Source organism: Xenopus laevis, chromosome 7S (assembly GCF_017654675.1).
Source record: "Xenopus laevis strain J_2021 chromosome 7S, Xenopus_laevis_v10.1, whole genome shotgun sequence".
Classification (NCBI taxonomy): Eukaryota; Metazoa; Chordata; class Amphibia; order Anura; family Pipidae; genus Xenopus; species Xenopus laevis.
In genome coordinates, this window is record NC_054384.1 from 43,368,913 (window position 1) to 43,382,914 (window position 14,002).

The 14,002-nt window shown below is 38.3% G+C and overlaps 1 pseudogene; it reads right to left on the bottom strand.

Annotated features, from left to right (window-relative positions):
* Nucleotides 1-14,002, bottom strand: part of LOC108703348 — a 143,340-nt pseudogene that overhangs the window by 97,802 nt on the left and 31,536 nt on the right.

Here is a 14,002-nt window from a genome sequence, read left to right on the forward strand (position 1 = left end):
CAGTGCCGGCTTCCAGACAATTTATATATATATATATATATATATATATATATATATATATATATATATATATATATATATATACACATATACACAGCAAGTCCAGTTGATTTGACTTACTTCTATAGATATACACACACACACACATATTTCACTAAGAAACAAGAAGCTATTCATACTATACATTTGACCAAACTCAGTGCAAAAACATACCGCAAAAACAGAGAAACATTGTACATTGTGTTGAAGTCCAGTGAAAAGCCAGAAACATTAATGGGATGCTTACTTAAGTCATCACTTTTAAATGATTTTATTTTGTTTGCATTCTGGCTTTTGCAATAAAGATAAAAAAAAATTCTTCAAATTTGTGTTGAGGAACCATTATTGAGTGAATTTATTGTTGTGTAACTGGATTATCCACTTGGCAGCCACTGCCCAACATACTCGTTTTCTTAGTAATGATAGTGGAAGTTTAAATTATATAATTTAAAATAAAACCCTATTCAGTAAGAACTCTGGTTTTTAAATACGGTCTTCATTTGCAACAGGGATTGAAACCTACCTAGTATACAGTGTTTCAATTTAGCATTACCTATGTAGTTCACAAGCCTTCCATGGGCTGTTAATACTGTATATGTGTGGGGCCCTCCAACAGGCTTCCCTGATCAATATCTGTCCGAAATTCAGCCAGATGTCGATTGGGCAGTGTTAAAAAACCTGTTGGATCCGACTGCCCTAAACCATACATTATGATCGGCCCACGATCGGATCAGCCAGATATCGCCCACCACAATGTGGTCACATGGGGGAGAGATCCGCTCGTTTGGCAAAATCGCCAAACGTGCGCATCTTTATGTGTATGGCCACCTCTAGTCCAAGCACAAACAAGTACCTTAGTATATGCATTTATACACTAATAAGAAAAATACGTTACATCAAAAGCAGCAAATGTTCCAATATGTTACATTACCCCTGGCTCTGAGCCAAGATGTGTTATGATTAGTTCTGTTTAGAAATGCACACAAAATTTCAAAAGCATGCTCTTATTTTGAGGAAAACAACCATTTCCAATTGCTAATTAGCTTGGCCTATAAAATGACCTTTAACCTTATGTATTTATTATTGCACTCCAAGCCTATGCATCATTGCATTAGAACTAAAAGCTGTTAAAAAGCTTTGAACAGTAATGGAATACCTGGTGGACCGTACAAGCCTTGCTAGAAGTGTTCGCTTCTCTTCATGAAACTTCATAATGCCAGGAGTCTCGAAATTTTGTCGAATCCACTGACACTGTTCTACGTCATTGATAAACATAAACTCCAGCCCAAAGTGTTGACAATATATATTCTTTAAGGCAAAAAAAGATAAGATGTCAGTTGCAAGTATGATAAAACATGCAGAAAAAACATTTCCACAGCTATGCATTACCACTGACCTAAGTTCTGTTTGATGTGAAGGATAATTATTTATAATAAATGATTGGGCCTTCTTTATCTGACACACAAAAGCCCAATTTACCTCCAGTCTTCTGATGATCTCTCGCAGAGACAGGGTAGATTTGTTTCCTCCAACATATGTGGTTGTTGGCAAGCGGAAAACTTTGTCCAGGTCTCCTTCAAGCAACCCAAAAAAGCCTGATTGAAAAAGAAAATAAAATAAATTATTTAGACACCAAAATAACACAAAATAGAACATACTGAATAATTTTGTTTAGCAAAGATGCATGTTAAAATTCAAATTAACAGAGAAGAAAAAGCTAGACATGCTGTATCCTTTGGCTTTTTTTACCAGCCTAAAGCTACCTCAGCCTTCCAGCAGTAAAAAAATCATACCTCAACAAATGTCCCAACATTGCCCCCCTTGTTTTCTATCATGAGATATAGCTGATGCTCCAGGATTAATGTGATGTCCCCCGTGAGGCTTGGGATACATAGTCCTACCCTACTACTCTCACTTATACTCCAGGATTGTAATGTAATGGTCTCCATGAGGCTTGTGACTCATAGTCCTACCCTACTTCCCTCAATTATACATACAGGTGTATCAGTGTAGGCACAGGACAGAGAGAAGCAACCTTTGAGTCGCAGTCCATAGACCCCACTGCAGAATCTGCCCACATAGTAAGTTTCATGCAGGTTGAATAAAGACACACGTCTATTAAGTTCAACCTTTTAAGTCTATACTTAGACTAGTCAACTGCTAGTTGATCCAGAGGAAGGCAAACAAACCCTTCTAAAGCCTCTCCAATTTGCCTCAGAGGGTTAAAAACTTATTCATGACTCCAAGATGTATTTGTTCATAGATATCATATCCACCTTGAGCTCCTTATATGAAATCACCTTACCCCTTAAGCCCTTCCCAGCCTTCTTCTTTTAATAACCTTAATATATATAGAATTTTCGACATCCATAGAGATGCCAAGATGTAAGTATTTAATTAAGTATCAATTACATTGAGCTATTTATTGTGAAAGGATGTGTAGTTCATCTGGAGATACAGAGGCTTGGATTGGACAAGTACAATTGCAACCCTGATGTTAAAGGGATACTGTCATAGGAAAAACATTTTTTTCTCAAAATGAATCAGTTAATAGTGCTGCTCCAGCAGAATTCTGCACTGAAACCCATTTCTCAAAAGAGAAAACAGATTTTTTTATATTCAATTTTGAAATCTGACATGGGGCTAGACATATTGTCAATTTCCCAGCTGCCCCAAGTCATGTGACTTGTGTTCTGATAAACTTCAATCACTCTTTACTGCTGTACTGCAAGTTGGAGTGATATCACCCCCTCCCCACCCTTTTCCCCTCAGCATCCTAACAACAGAACAATGGGAAGGTAACCAGATAGCAGCTCCCTAACACAAGATAACAGCTGCCTGGTAGATCTAGGAACAACACTCAATAGTAAAAACTCATGTCCCACTGAGACACATTCAGTTACATTGAGAAGGAAAAACAGCAGCCTGCCAGAAAGCATTTCTCTCCTAAAGTGCAGGCACACGTCACATGACCAGGGGCAGCTGGGAAATTGACAAAATGTCTAGCCCCATGTCAGATTTCAAAATTGAATATAAATATGAATATGCACTTTTGAGAAATTGATTTCAGTGCAGAATTCTGCTGTATCAGCACTGTTAACTGATGTGTTTTGAAAAAAATGTTTTTTTGCCATTACAGTATCCCTTTTACGGTATGCAGTCAACAGCAAAATGGCATTCAACTTATTTCTGTAGTATAAATGGAAAATTAAACATCACACATTTAATCCAGTAAGAGGTATAGTCCTGGCAGGGGGGAGGGAATTCTGAAAGGTCCAGGTCTTAAGAGTTATTAATCCAGAAAGAAAAGCAAAATAAAGGAAACACAGTAAGGTCAGATCCTAATGGAATCTGACTGAACTTGACAGTTTAAATACACAATGAATTACAGTCCTCTTAAGAGGGAGCACAAAGAGATCAATACAAAGAGGACTATCTCACAGTTTCTGTATATAAAATAATGAAGATAATAAGCAGAGATGACACTGCACATATTCCATTAGGAGTAAAGTGCAAAAATGTTCTATATAAAGACTTACAATCATTATGATAGTCCGTGGAGCCACAGAAAGGAAATGTAAGGTCAACTGTCTGCTATTTAGCAAAATTAAAGGCCTCTGAGGCATATACTGTAAAGAAAAACTATGGCTTAAATATGTTCCTCAGAACACGGGTGTAATACTAAATGCTGAAGGGCATTTCTGTTTAGCAAGAGGCAGGTTGCAATTTTACCTTCCCAGACAAAAGATTGGATCATTGAAAAATGCACTTTACTGTAACACAGGGAGGTCTCGGTTAATTTCCTCTCTCTCAGGTTTTGTGACCCTGAGCAGTGGGCACTTAGTTTCTTTGTGCCTCATACACTCTGACATATATTATAAGCTTGAAATGTTTAACAACATTTCTTAATAGCTCTGCTGAATACTGAACCTCCACCAAAGATTTAGGGTGAATCCTGTATAGAATACAAAGCCTTTGCATATTACAATTCTGAGTTTTAGGGACATATTTATCAAGGGTCGAATTTAGAGTTTAAAAAAAATGACCAATTGAAATGTATTAAAAAATTAAAAAATGTAAATTCGGGTGAATAGGATTCACCTGCAAACTCCGAATTTGATTCAAGTTTTTACACCAGAGAAACAACTCCAAATTTATCATAGGAGGTCCCCCATAGGCTAAAACACAGATTCGGCAGGTTTTAGAACGTAAATAGTCGAATTTGAATTCTTAAAGGGACAGTACATGATAAATTTCAAAATTTGAATTTGGATTATTCCCTAGACGAATTACACTAAAATAAACTCAAAATTCGAATTGTTTTAATTTTCAATTAGTCACTTATTAAATCTGCCCCTTATCTGTGTATGGGAGTTTATAAAAACTTTAAAAAAAAACTTTATTAAAATTCAAAAAAAACGACCAAGCAAAATTTATTAAAAAAGTTACATTTTTTAAATTTGGGTGAATAGGATCTACCTGGAAATTCAAATTTGATTCAAGTTTTTTCACCAAAAAATATTTTTACAACATTGATTGTAGGAGGTCCCCCATAGGCTAAAACACCAAATAGGCATGTTTTAGATTGTGAATAGTCGAATTCAATTCAAATTTAGAGCTAATTTTTGTGTACTTCGACTAGAGAATAGCCCAAATTCGATTTGAAAAAAATTCTTCTCTTTAAAAATATGACTTTGACCATTTGCTATCTAAAAGCTGCCGAATTGCTGTTAGCCTATTGGGGACCTCCTAGAACCTGTTTGGAGCCAATTGGTGGACTTTGAAAAATCAAAAGTTATTTTGGAAAAACGTTGAATCCTACGTTCAAATGCACTATTATTTTGATGCATACAATTTAAATTCGATTGAAAACTGACCTATTCGATCGAAAACGTACCTATTCGGCCAAAAAAAAAACCTTTGATTATATTTTGGTTGGTCTTTTTGAATTAGAATTTTGACGTTTTTCAACTTCGAAAGTCGACCCTTGATAAATCTGCCTCCTACTGTATACACATATTTTCACCCAGAAAGCCCAGGATTTGGGCTGTCTGGGTGAAAACTGCATGTCTGGATTTCCAAATTAGGAAATTCGGACAGGACATTGAAGCTAATGGCATGGTGAGCAGCCAATCGCTACCTGATGCAAAAGACCTGCCTCAATCATCACTCTCCCCACCCCTGATGTTACCCGCCCCACTTCCGAAGCCATATCTATCTGTCTATATTTATCCGAATGAATGATCGGAAGAGACCAGCACTCATGGGATTGATGTTTCGGTCTAAACCAAGATCTTGATAAAGTTCCTGGTTAAAACCGAAACATCCATTTCATAATAGAAAAAGTTATCTTTGGTTTCTGTTTGATGTTGAACTACAACTCAGCACCCAGGTGATATTTCTTTGGCATTGAATATATTTGAACGTTACATGAGACACAATCAAAAACAATCTTTGTGCCCTTGAATGCCCAAGATTCTAAATGTAACAGCACATGCAAGTAACCATTGTTTGATATTTTAAAAAGCATTAATCATTGGTTCCAAAGTGCATTTAAGCCAGTGATACATTATTGATAATTTCATATTTGCATTTTCATATTTTGCGAAATAAAAGACGAGGGAAATTAGAACATGGAAACACTGCGACCATTCGAGAAAGCGGAATCGATTTTTTTTCTTTCACTTGAAATGGGGTAAACAAACGTCATGTTCTGTGTCTCTAAGATCACTTATCAATCCAAGCAGTCAGGAATAAAATCATATATCAAGCATTTAAGCTTCAAAAGAGATCAAGTTGGTAAAATGAAAAACAGCAAAGCTTTTGAAAGCGTTGTAAGCAGCTGGAGCTCATTAATCCATGGCTTTATTATGCGCAATCCCATTCAGCCGCTGCACATCATCAACCTCTTCATGACAGATGCAATACCTTACATTCAGAAACACAGCCATCAATCACACTCAGGCTCCTCTGGAAGAGACAGTTCTTAGCCATGACAGATTACAGTAAGAAGACTGCAGAAGCATCTAGAAGTTGGATGGAGACCATTGGTATTGCTAGAAAATAAAACCTATTTTGAAAAACATATACCTATGAACATATACAGTACATTGGATAACGATTTTGGTCTTTATTTCATTGTCTTTAAAGGTTCATATTACAATCATGTTTGGGGTGCCCTTTCCTAGTAGTACCTTTTTTATCTTTTCCTTGTCCATGTAATAATCCTTATCTATTTTTGAAGCATACTGTTTCTAAAATTAGGAGTAGCACACAAAGGAAATGGTACATGAAAAAATATGAATTTTCCATCGCTCTTATTGCTGGAAAGATTTGTTTTATTTTGCAGTTTTACACAGGATTGGAAGTGTTATGTGATGTACGCAAGTGTTTGTGTGTGCATGAGCACCATTAACACCAACAATGAAACCAGGAAAGAACAGTTCCAACTTTTTTAGCTAGATAGCAGTTGATGTAAAAAATGACAAAATGGTTTGAACCAAAACTGGTATAACAATAGGAAAAAAAGGTGGAAAACAGATACAGTTATTTAATTAATTGGCTAACTTGATGGATGTGTGTCTTTTTCATCAAACTTTATTTATTATGTTACAGACAGCCAAATCCAAAAGCTCAGAAGACTATTTTCCAAAGACTGATATACACCAATCAGGTTCCAATACCATGTGTAGCAGTGTACCGAATATCCTACACAAAGCACAATGAAAAATTATGAACAAGTTGCAACCAGCGACCATACTTCTACATAAGTAGGTGTATTTATTTTTAGCAATGTTAAAGTGGACTCGTCATCCAGACATTACAAGCTGTGTAATAAAAGTCCTTTTCAAATTAAACATGAAATCCAAGCTGTTATAAACACATTTAAAAATATCAGCTTGCAATCAAATATTGCCTGCCCCTCCTCTAAGCCTTAGGCATAGAGGCGGGGCAGGCAATTACTTTCACTTTCCATTAAGCATTTACTAGATGTCCCTGCACTCCTCACTTTCCCAATCTCACTCTCTGCACCATTTAATTGTGTAGCTAGTGCATGGGGATGGACATTAGGTCCCCCATTCTGGTGCACAAACAAAATTTTGAGATGATGCAAGGCTTGCCTTAATAACAGGGTCCACAAAATGGCGCCTGCCTGCATGCTATAATAATGAATTCCCAGGTCGAAGGAAGCAAGATTAAAATAATTTATACAGTGTAATTAAAGTTTATTTTTCATGACTAACACGATAAAATAGGATTTTGATTTATTATTGGCTGACAGGTCCCCTTTAAAGCACCTTTTAGCAAATTCAAGCAGACCAGATAAAAATACCACACTTAAAACTACAAAAACCCACCGGTTCTAATATAGCGCTATACCTGTGCAAAAACATTTGACCTAATGAAGCCCAAAAACAAGGTAAAACTAAACAGCATATGATACATGACAGCTACAAACTGTGCAGATTCCCAGCACAATTCTGTAAATGATTTGCTCCCATTCATTGCAATAAGGCCTAATTTACTGTTAGTACAATCATAAAATAGCACATTAAGAGATATAAATAAATAAATGAATGAATGAAGCAAAGTAAAACGTATCTTAAATGCTATAACTGTTACAACACATTTGCTTGTGTATATATATATATATATATATATATATATATATATATATATATATATATATATATATATATATATATATATATATATATAATATCAAAACAGGGGGGTTGTGGGAGCACTCTAAAGGCTTTAAAGTATATATAAGTATAATAAATGCTATTGCATATGTACCCAAAACAGGGGTTATTTTGTTACAAAGTTATGATCATAAAATTGATAAGCCACCATACCACGTCAAGGTAAACCCCGAATGGCTGTCCCTAACTTGTTTTATATTTTATGTGCATTTTAGCATTACCTGTAATCAATGTCCGTTGAACGCTGTTTTTTCACTGAGGGCTAAATCCTCCCCAGCCAGCAATCAGGCTTTTAAAGGAGAGATATTCCCAAAACAAACGCCCAATTTTAAAAGCATAGGATCACCACTAATTCAAAGGGGGGGTATGGGGTGCTACAACCACTGAAGCTATGCCACAGCTCCTGGCGAAATATACAATATCAAAACAGGGGGGTTGTGGGAGCACTCTAAAGGCTTTAAAGTATATATAAGTATAATAAATGCTATTGCATATGTACCCAAAACAGGGGTTATTTTGTTACAAAGTTATGATCATAAAATTGATAAGCCACCATACCACGTCAAGGTAAACCCCGAATGGCGGTCCCTAACTTGTTTTATATTTTATGTGCATTTTAGCATTACCTGTAATCAATGTCCGTTGAACGCTGTTTTTTCACTGAGGGCTAAATCCTCCCCAGCCAGCAATCAGGCTTTTAAAGGAGAGATATTCCCAAAACAAACGCCCAATTTTAAAAGCATAGGATCACCACTAATTCAAAGGGGGGGTATGGGGTGCTACAACCACTGAAGCTATGCCACAGCTCCTGGCGAAATATACAATATCAAAACAGGGGGGTTGTGGGAGCACTCTAAAGGCTTTAAAGTATATATAAGTGAAAAAACAGCGTTCAACGGATATTGATTACAGGTAATGCTAAAATGCACATAAAATATAAAACAAGTTAGGGACCGCCATTCGGGGTTTACCTTGACGTGGTATGGTGGCTTATCAATTTTATGATCATAACTTTGTAACAAAATAACCCCTGTTTTGGGTACATATGCAATAGCATTTATTATACTTATATATATACTTTAAAGCCTTTAGAGTGCTCCCACAACCCCCCTGTTTTGATATTATATATATATATAGATATATATAGATATATATAGATATATATAGATAGATATATATATATATATATATGTTATACCAAGTCTAGAGCGCTGAAAAATAATGGTGTACCAGAGTTATTCTATAATAAAATATAACTAAATATGCCCCTTAACTCTTTGGAAAGTATAATTTTCATAAATGCAATGTATGTCATTACTTCACACATAAGGGGACAACAATGGTGATTCACAAATAAATCATATGTTTTACCCCATCTTTTGCAACTTTTGCCTAAACTTTTTCACAGACATTGTTACTGAAAAACAGTGTTTGACCAATGGTGACCAACAAAATGTAACTTAGCAACTATTACAGTGATAGCAGTTAAAAGCATTGTCTGGTTTCCTTAAGCAAATCAGAACCCTAAATTCTTACCCAGTTTATCAATTGTTGTGATTAGATCAGAAGGAACAAATGAGTCCAAGTCTGCATCTAAGATTCCTAGTGGGTCTAGCTGTGCCACATGATGTCCACAGATCTGTCCAAAACACAGAAATAAAAGCAGAAGTCTCTACAAAATTGCTTTGTACATATTGTCAGGAGCTACTTGGGATCGAACTCTGAACTTTACACTTACAAGCTCCTGCATTTTCTCATTGAGCCACTGGAGACCTTTGGATTCTGATTCTACTGGTATGATGAAAGACCTTCTACCTTTTATGTTTGCTCACCTCCTCCTTCTTGCTCTACCAGGTGTTGTTAATTTGATAATTAAGGGCCTTTATAAGCCTGTTACTAATGTTACCCCGGTGCTTGATCATTGAAGCTCCCAAGCTAGATCCTGCGTACTCCTTGTTCCTGTGACTCCTGATTCCTGCTTTTGTTCCTGAGATTCCTGCTTGTTCCTGAGATTCCTGCCTTGTTCCCTGTGCCTTTGTTCTCTGCTACAGTTCCCCTTACCTGCTCTCTGTTGGACCTCCTGGTAATTGACCTCGGCTTGTTTACTGGACTACCCTCTGCCATCAGCCTGCCTCCGACCTCGGCCTGCCATACGGACTTGTTTTGCCATCAGCCTGCCCCCGACCTCAGCCTGTTTCTCGGACTTGCTTTATTGTTGCCTGCCCTTGACCACCAAGAACTTATATTATTTATCTTTTGTTCATCTGTTATTTTGCCATACTTTTCATTATTAAAATACTATTCTGCATAACATGTTTCCGGCCTATCAAAACCTCAAATACCCGCTGTACTCGTGTTATACAGCACCAAGGCTCCTAACTACCAGCCACTCACCTGTGGCCAAGCCTGACACATATTGTCTAAGTATCAATCTATAATTAGCAACTCTATGGGGCACATTTACTTAGCTCGAGTGAAGGATTAGAATGAAAAAAACTTCGAATTTCTAATTCGATAGTCGAAGTACTGTCTCTTTAACCCTTTCCCTGCCAGCCGTTTTGTCCTAGATGCGAACATCTACTGCCAAGCAGTTTTTAGATATTTTTCACGCTTTCACTTTAAGGGCCTTTCCTGGGGCGGTCTTTTAGTTTACCCAGGAAAACAATATATTGTTTTTTTCAGGACAACCTGAACTTTAAAATTTTGGTGTAATTACACTTCTGTAAAAAAATATAGGCTTCTAAGTGTCCAATAAAATGAAAAAAATCATGTTTCAAAGAACAATCGCATATATCAGAAACATCATTTATTTTATGTATGAGAACACAGCCGATTTGGAAAGGTCTATGTCTCCTGAACGCGGCAATACCAAATATATATAGTTTTATGGAGATTTCTCACTTGTATAGATCAAAATCTACAAGCTGTACACTACCCAATTTCCAAAGCACCGCTCCCCAAACGGCATACTTCTGATTTCAAGGCCAAACATTCCTCTAACAGTAGGTTTACCCTAGAAAACTACCCATTATTAGAAAGAACAGATTCTGGTGAATATATCGTTGTACTCCAAACTACTAAGTTGCAATTGTTTCCTAAAGTTATAATGTTTTATAGAAATTGGTGAATTTTTTGAAAAATGACCTCAAAGCTTCCAATCTACAGAATCATATCTCCCACACATCATTAGGTATCAACGTAAAACACCCCAAATATGAAAGCCTAGGGTCCACTGAACAGTTTGATGCCCAATATGTATAGGTGTACCCAAGCATGTGGCATATAGGGGCCCTAAAATGTAGACACCTCATTTGAGCTATCAGTTCTGTAATTCCAGATACTGCAAAATCAACACATTTACATCGTTTTGGGGGGGGGGGTAAAAGTAGAAAAAAGTAAATTCACCCCAGAAAACCATATATTTTCGGAAAGTACACATTCCCATAAATCTAAATTGGGTATGCATGTCTTTGTACTCCAAAGTACCAAGCCGCAAACCATTCCTAAATTTGGTGTATTTGGTGACAATTCCATAAATCACCTCAAAATTTCTACCCTGCAGCATCGTATTGTAAGTGTAAGGATTTGCAAGATTTTTGGGGTAATATCTTGAAAGTAATAAAAGAAATAACGAACACCAATTTGTCGATGGAAGATGTCCCTTTGATTCTGTTAAGCCTAGATATTGATAAAAAGGGTTTATTAAGGGACCCACCTACCCTACATTTGCTGGAAGCGGCTAGGTCAATAATCCCAAGACATTGGAGGAAGACAGTCCCACCAAGCAGCATGGAGTGGCAGCAGGTAGTAGAGCATACTAGGAAGATGGAAGAAATAACACATATTATTCATAACAAGAGTGCTAAATACTGGGACATCTGGGAACCATGGGTTAGGTTCATAAACAAATCGAGATAAAAGGGACTTCAGGTTGAAAGAGGATTAAATGGAGGATCCTTCTGATTATAGATAGGAATGTCCTGGGGATGGGGTAAGCGAGTTAGTTGGAGTAATAAAATTTGTAATTGGTCCAAGTAACCTTGAAGGTTCAGGAGATGGCCCGCGGGTGTAGCAAGTGGATTTCGGAAGCAAACAGTAACGAGATAGCTTGGGTCCTATATATTCTTAATCTACTCTATTTTATTCTCTTTTTCTTTTCATTTTTCTATCTATTTATATCTATGGTATTGTATTATTTTTGTAAAATCTGTTTAAAAATAAAATAAAAAAAATATGAAAGTCTAGGGTCCTCTGAACAATTTGATGCCCAATATGTATAGGTGTACCGCAGGAAGTGTCATATAGGGGCCCCAAAAGGAAGACCCCATATGGTCTGTCATTTCAGGTACTACAAAATAAACACATTTACATCGTTGGGGGGGGGCAAAAGTAGAAAAAAGTAGGTTCACCCCAGAAAACCATATATTTTCGGAAAGTACACATTCGCACGAATCTAAATTGGGTATGCATGTCTTTGTACTCCAAAGTATCAAGCCGCAAACCATTCCTAAATTTGGTGTATTTGGTGACATATCCAAAAATCACCTCAAAATTTCTACCCTGCAGCATCGTATTACCCACATACTTTTAGGTATCAAGAGAAATCACCCCAAATATGAAAGCCTAGGGTCCTCTGAACAGTTTGATGCCCAATATGTATAGGTGTACCCAAGCACGTGGCATACAGGGGTACCAAAACGAAGACCCCCATATGGTCTGCCAAATTTCTACCCTGCAGCATCATACATCGTCCCACGAATGTCTTTGTACTCCAAAGTACCAAGCCACAAAACATTCCTAAATTTGATGATTTGGCAACATTTCCAAAAATCACCTAGAAATCTCTAACCTCTACCTTACCTCTAACCCAAATTGGCAGGATTAATATATGCAAGATGGTATTTCTTCTCTTTACTAACTCACCCTGCTATATACCCAAATCAATTCTGCAAACAATAGACCGCACACAAGCTGACTTTGTGTGGGCCCAAAAATCTCCCACAGTAGCTAGAACAACACTTCATGCCCCCGCAAGTCACCTAGGCTTAGCGATGCCTAACTATGAATCCTACTACCTAGCGACACAAGCAATACATGCCTCCAATTGGAAAACATTTGATACGGAAAACCCAGCTTCTCTGCTGGAAGCGTTGTACTTCGGTTCCATTGAATCATTACACCATGCTCTTTACAGGCCAAAAAAATCCTTACCAATTTTAATTCCATTGTTGGATGCCACTAAGAAATCGTGGGACACGTTGTACAAATCAACCAATAAGGACAATTCTTTTTCACCAGACATGCCCCTGTGGCATAATGCCTCACTGTCACGATCGCCGCCCGGAGCAGGACTAGGAGCTCCGGGCGGCGCAGCTATTCCTTCCGACGCCGCTCCCAAAATGGCGGCGCCCATGGCCGCCACGTGGGTAGCGGCGCCGGCGCAGAGACGCCTGCGCGCAAGTGCGCAGGCGCGAAAACGTCACAAAGGCGCCAAAAAACCCCTTTAAAAGGACGCCTGAGGCGTCAAGATGGCGCCCGAAAATAGGATCTTGTTCCTGATTAGATTCCTGGGTTCCCTGTTGCTGTTATTCCTGTGTATTCGATTGATTGATCTCTTGTTGTTGACCCCCTGCCTGGACTTTGGACTCTGTTTATATTCTGCCTGCCTTTTGACCTGTTGCCTGAACTTTATTACCCCTTCTGCTGAATCCCTGGATACCACGATCCTGATCCCTCCTGAGGGGCTTCCTCCTATATCCGGACAACTCCCCAGAGGGAACTCCCGGTTCCCTGACATTATTTTCGGGCCATGGATTCCTCTGAGGAAGCTCAGCCAGATTTCGGCAGGGCCTTTCGGGGCCTGCATTCCCGCATGGAGGCGTATGAAGCCCGGCAGAATTACGTGGGACACACGCTGGAGGCGATCTTGGAAAAGCTCTCCTTGTTGACACCAGCGACCCCCCTGCCGGCACCTCCTCCGCAAGCGGCTGCTGCCAAGGCTACCCAGCCCCCCACCTCTGGTCCACATATTCCTGCTCCGCCTCTCTACGATGGCGATCCTCAAGCCTGTCGAGGATTCGTGAATCAGTGCCAGATTCGATTTGCCCTACACCCCACTGAATTTGACTCTGAACGTGCCAAGGTGGGGTTTGTGATTACTCGTCTGGCAGGGAAAGCTCTCGAGTGGGCATCTCCACACTGGGAGAAGCAGTCCCCACTGATGGATGACGCGGAAGCATTCCTCAAAGAATTTCGGA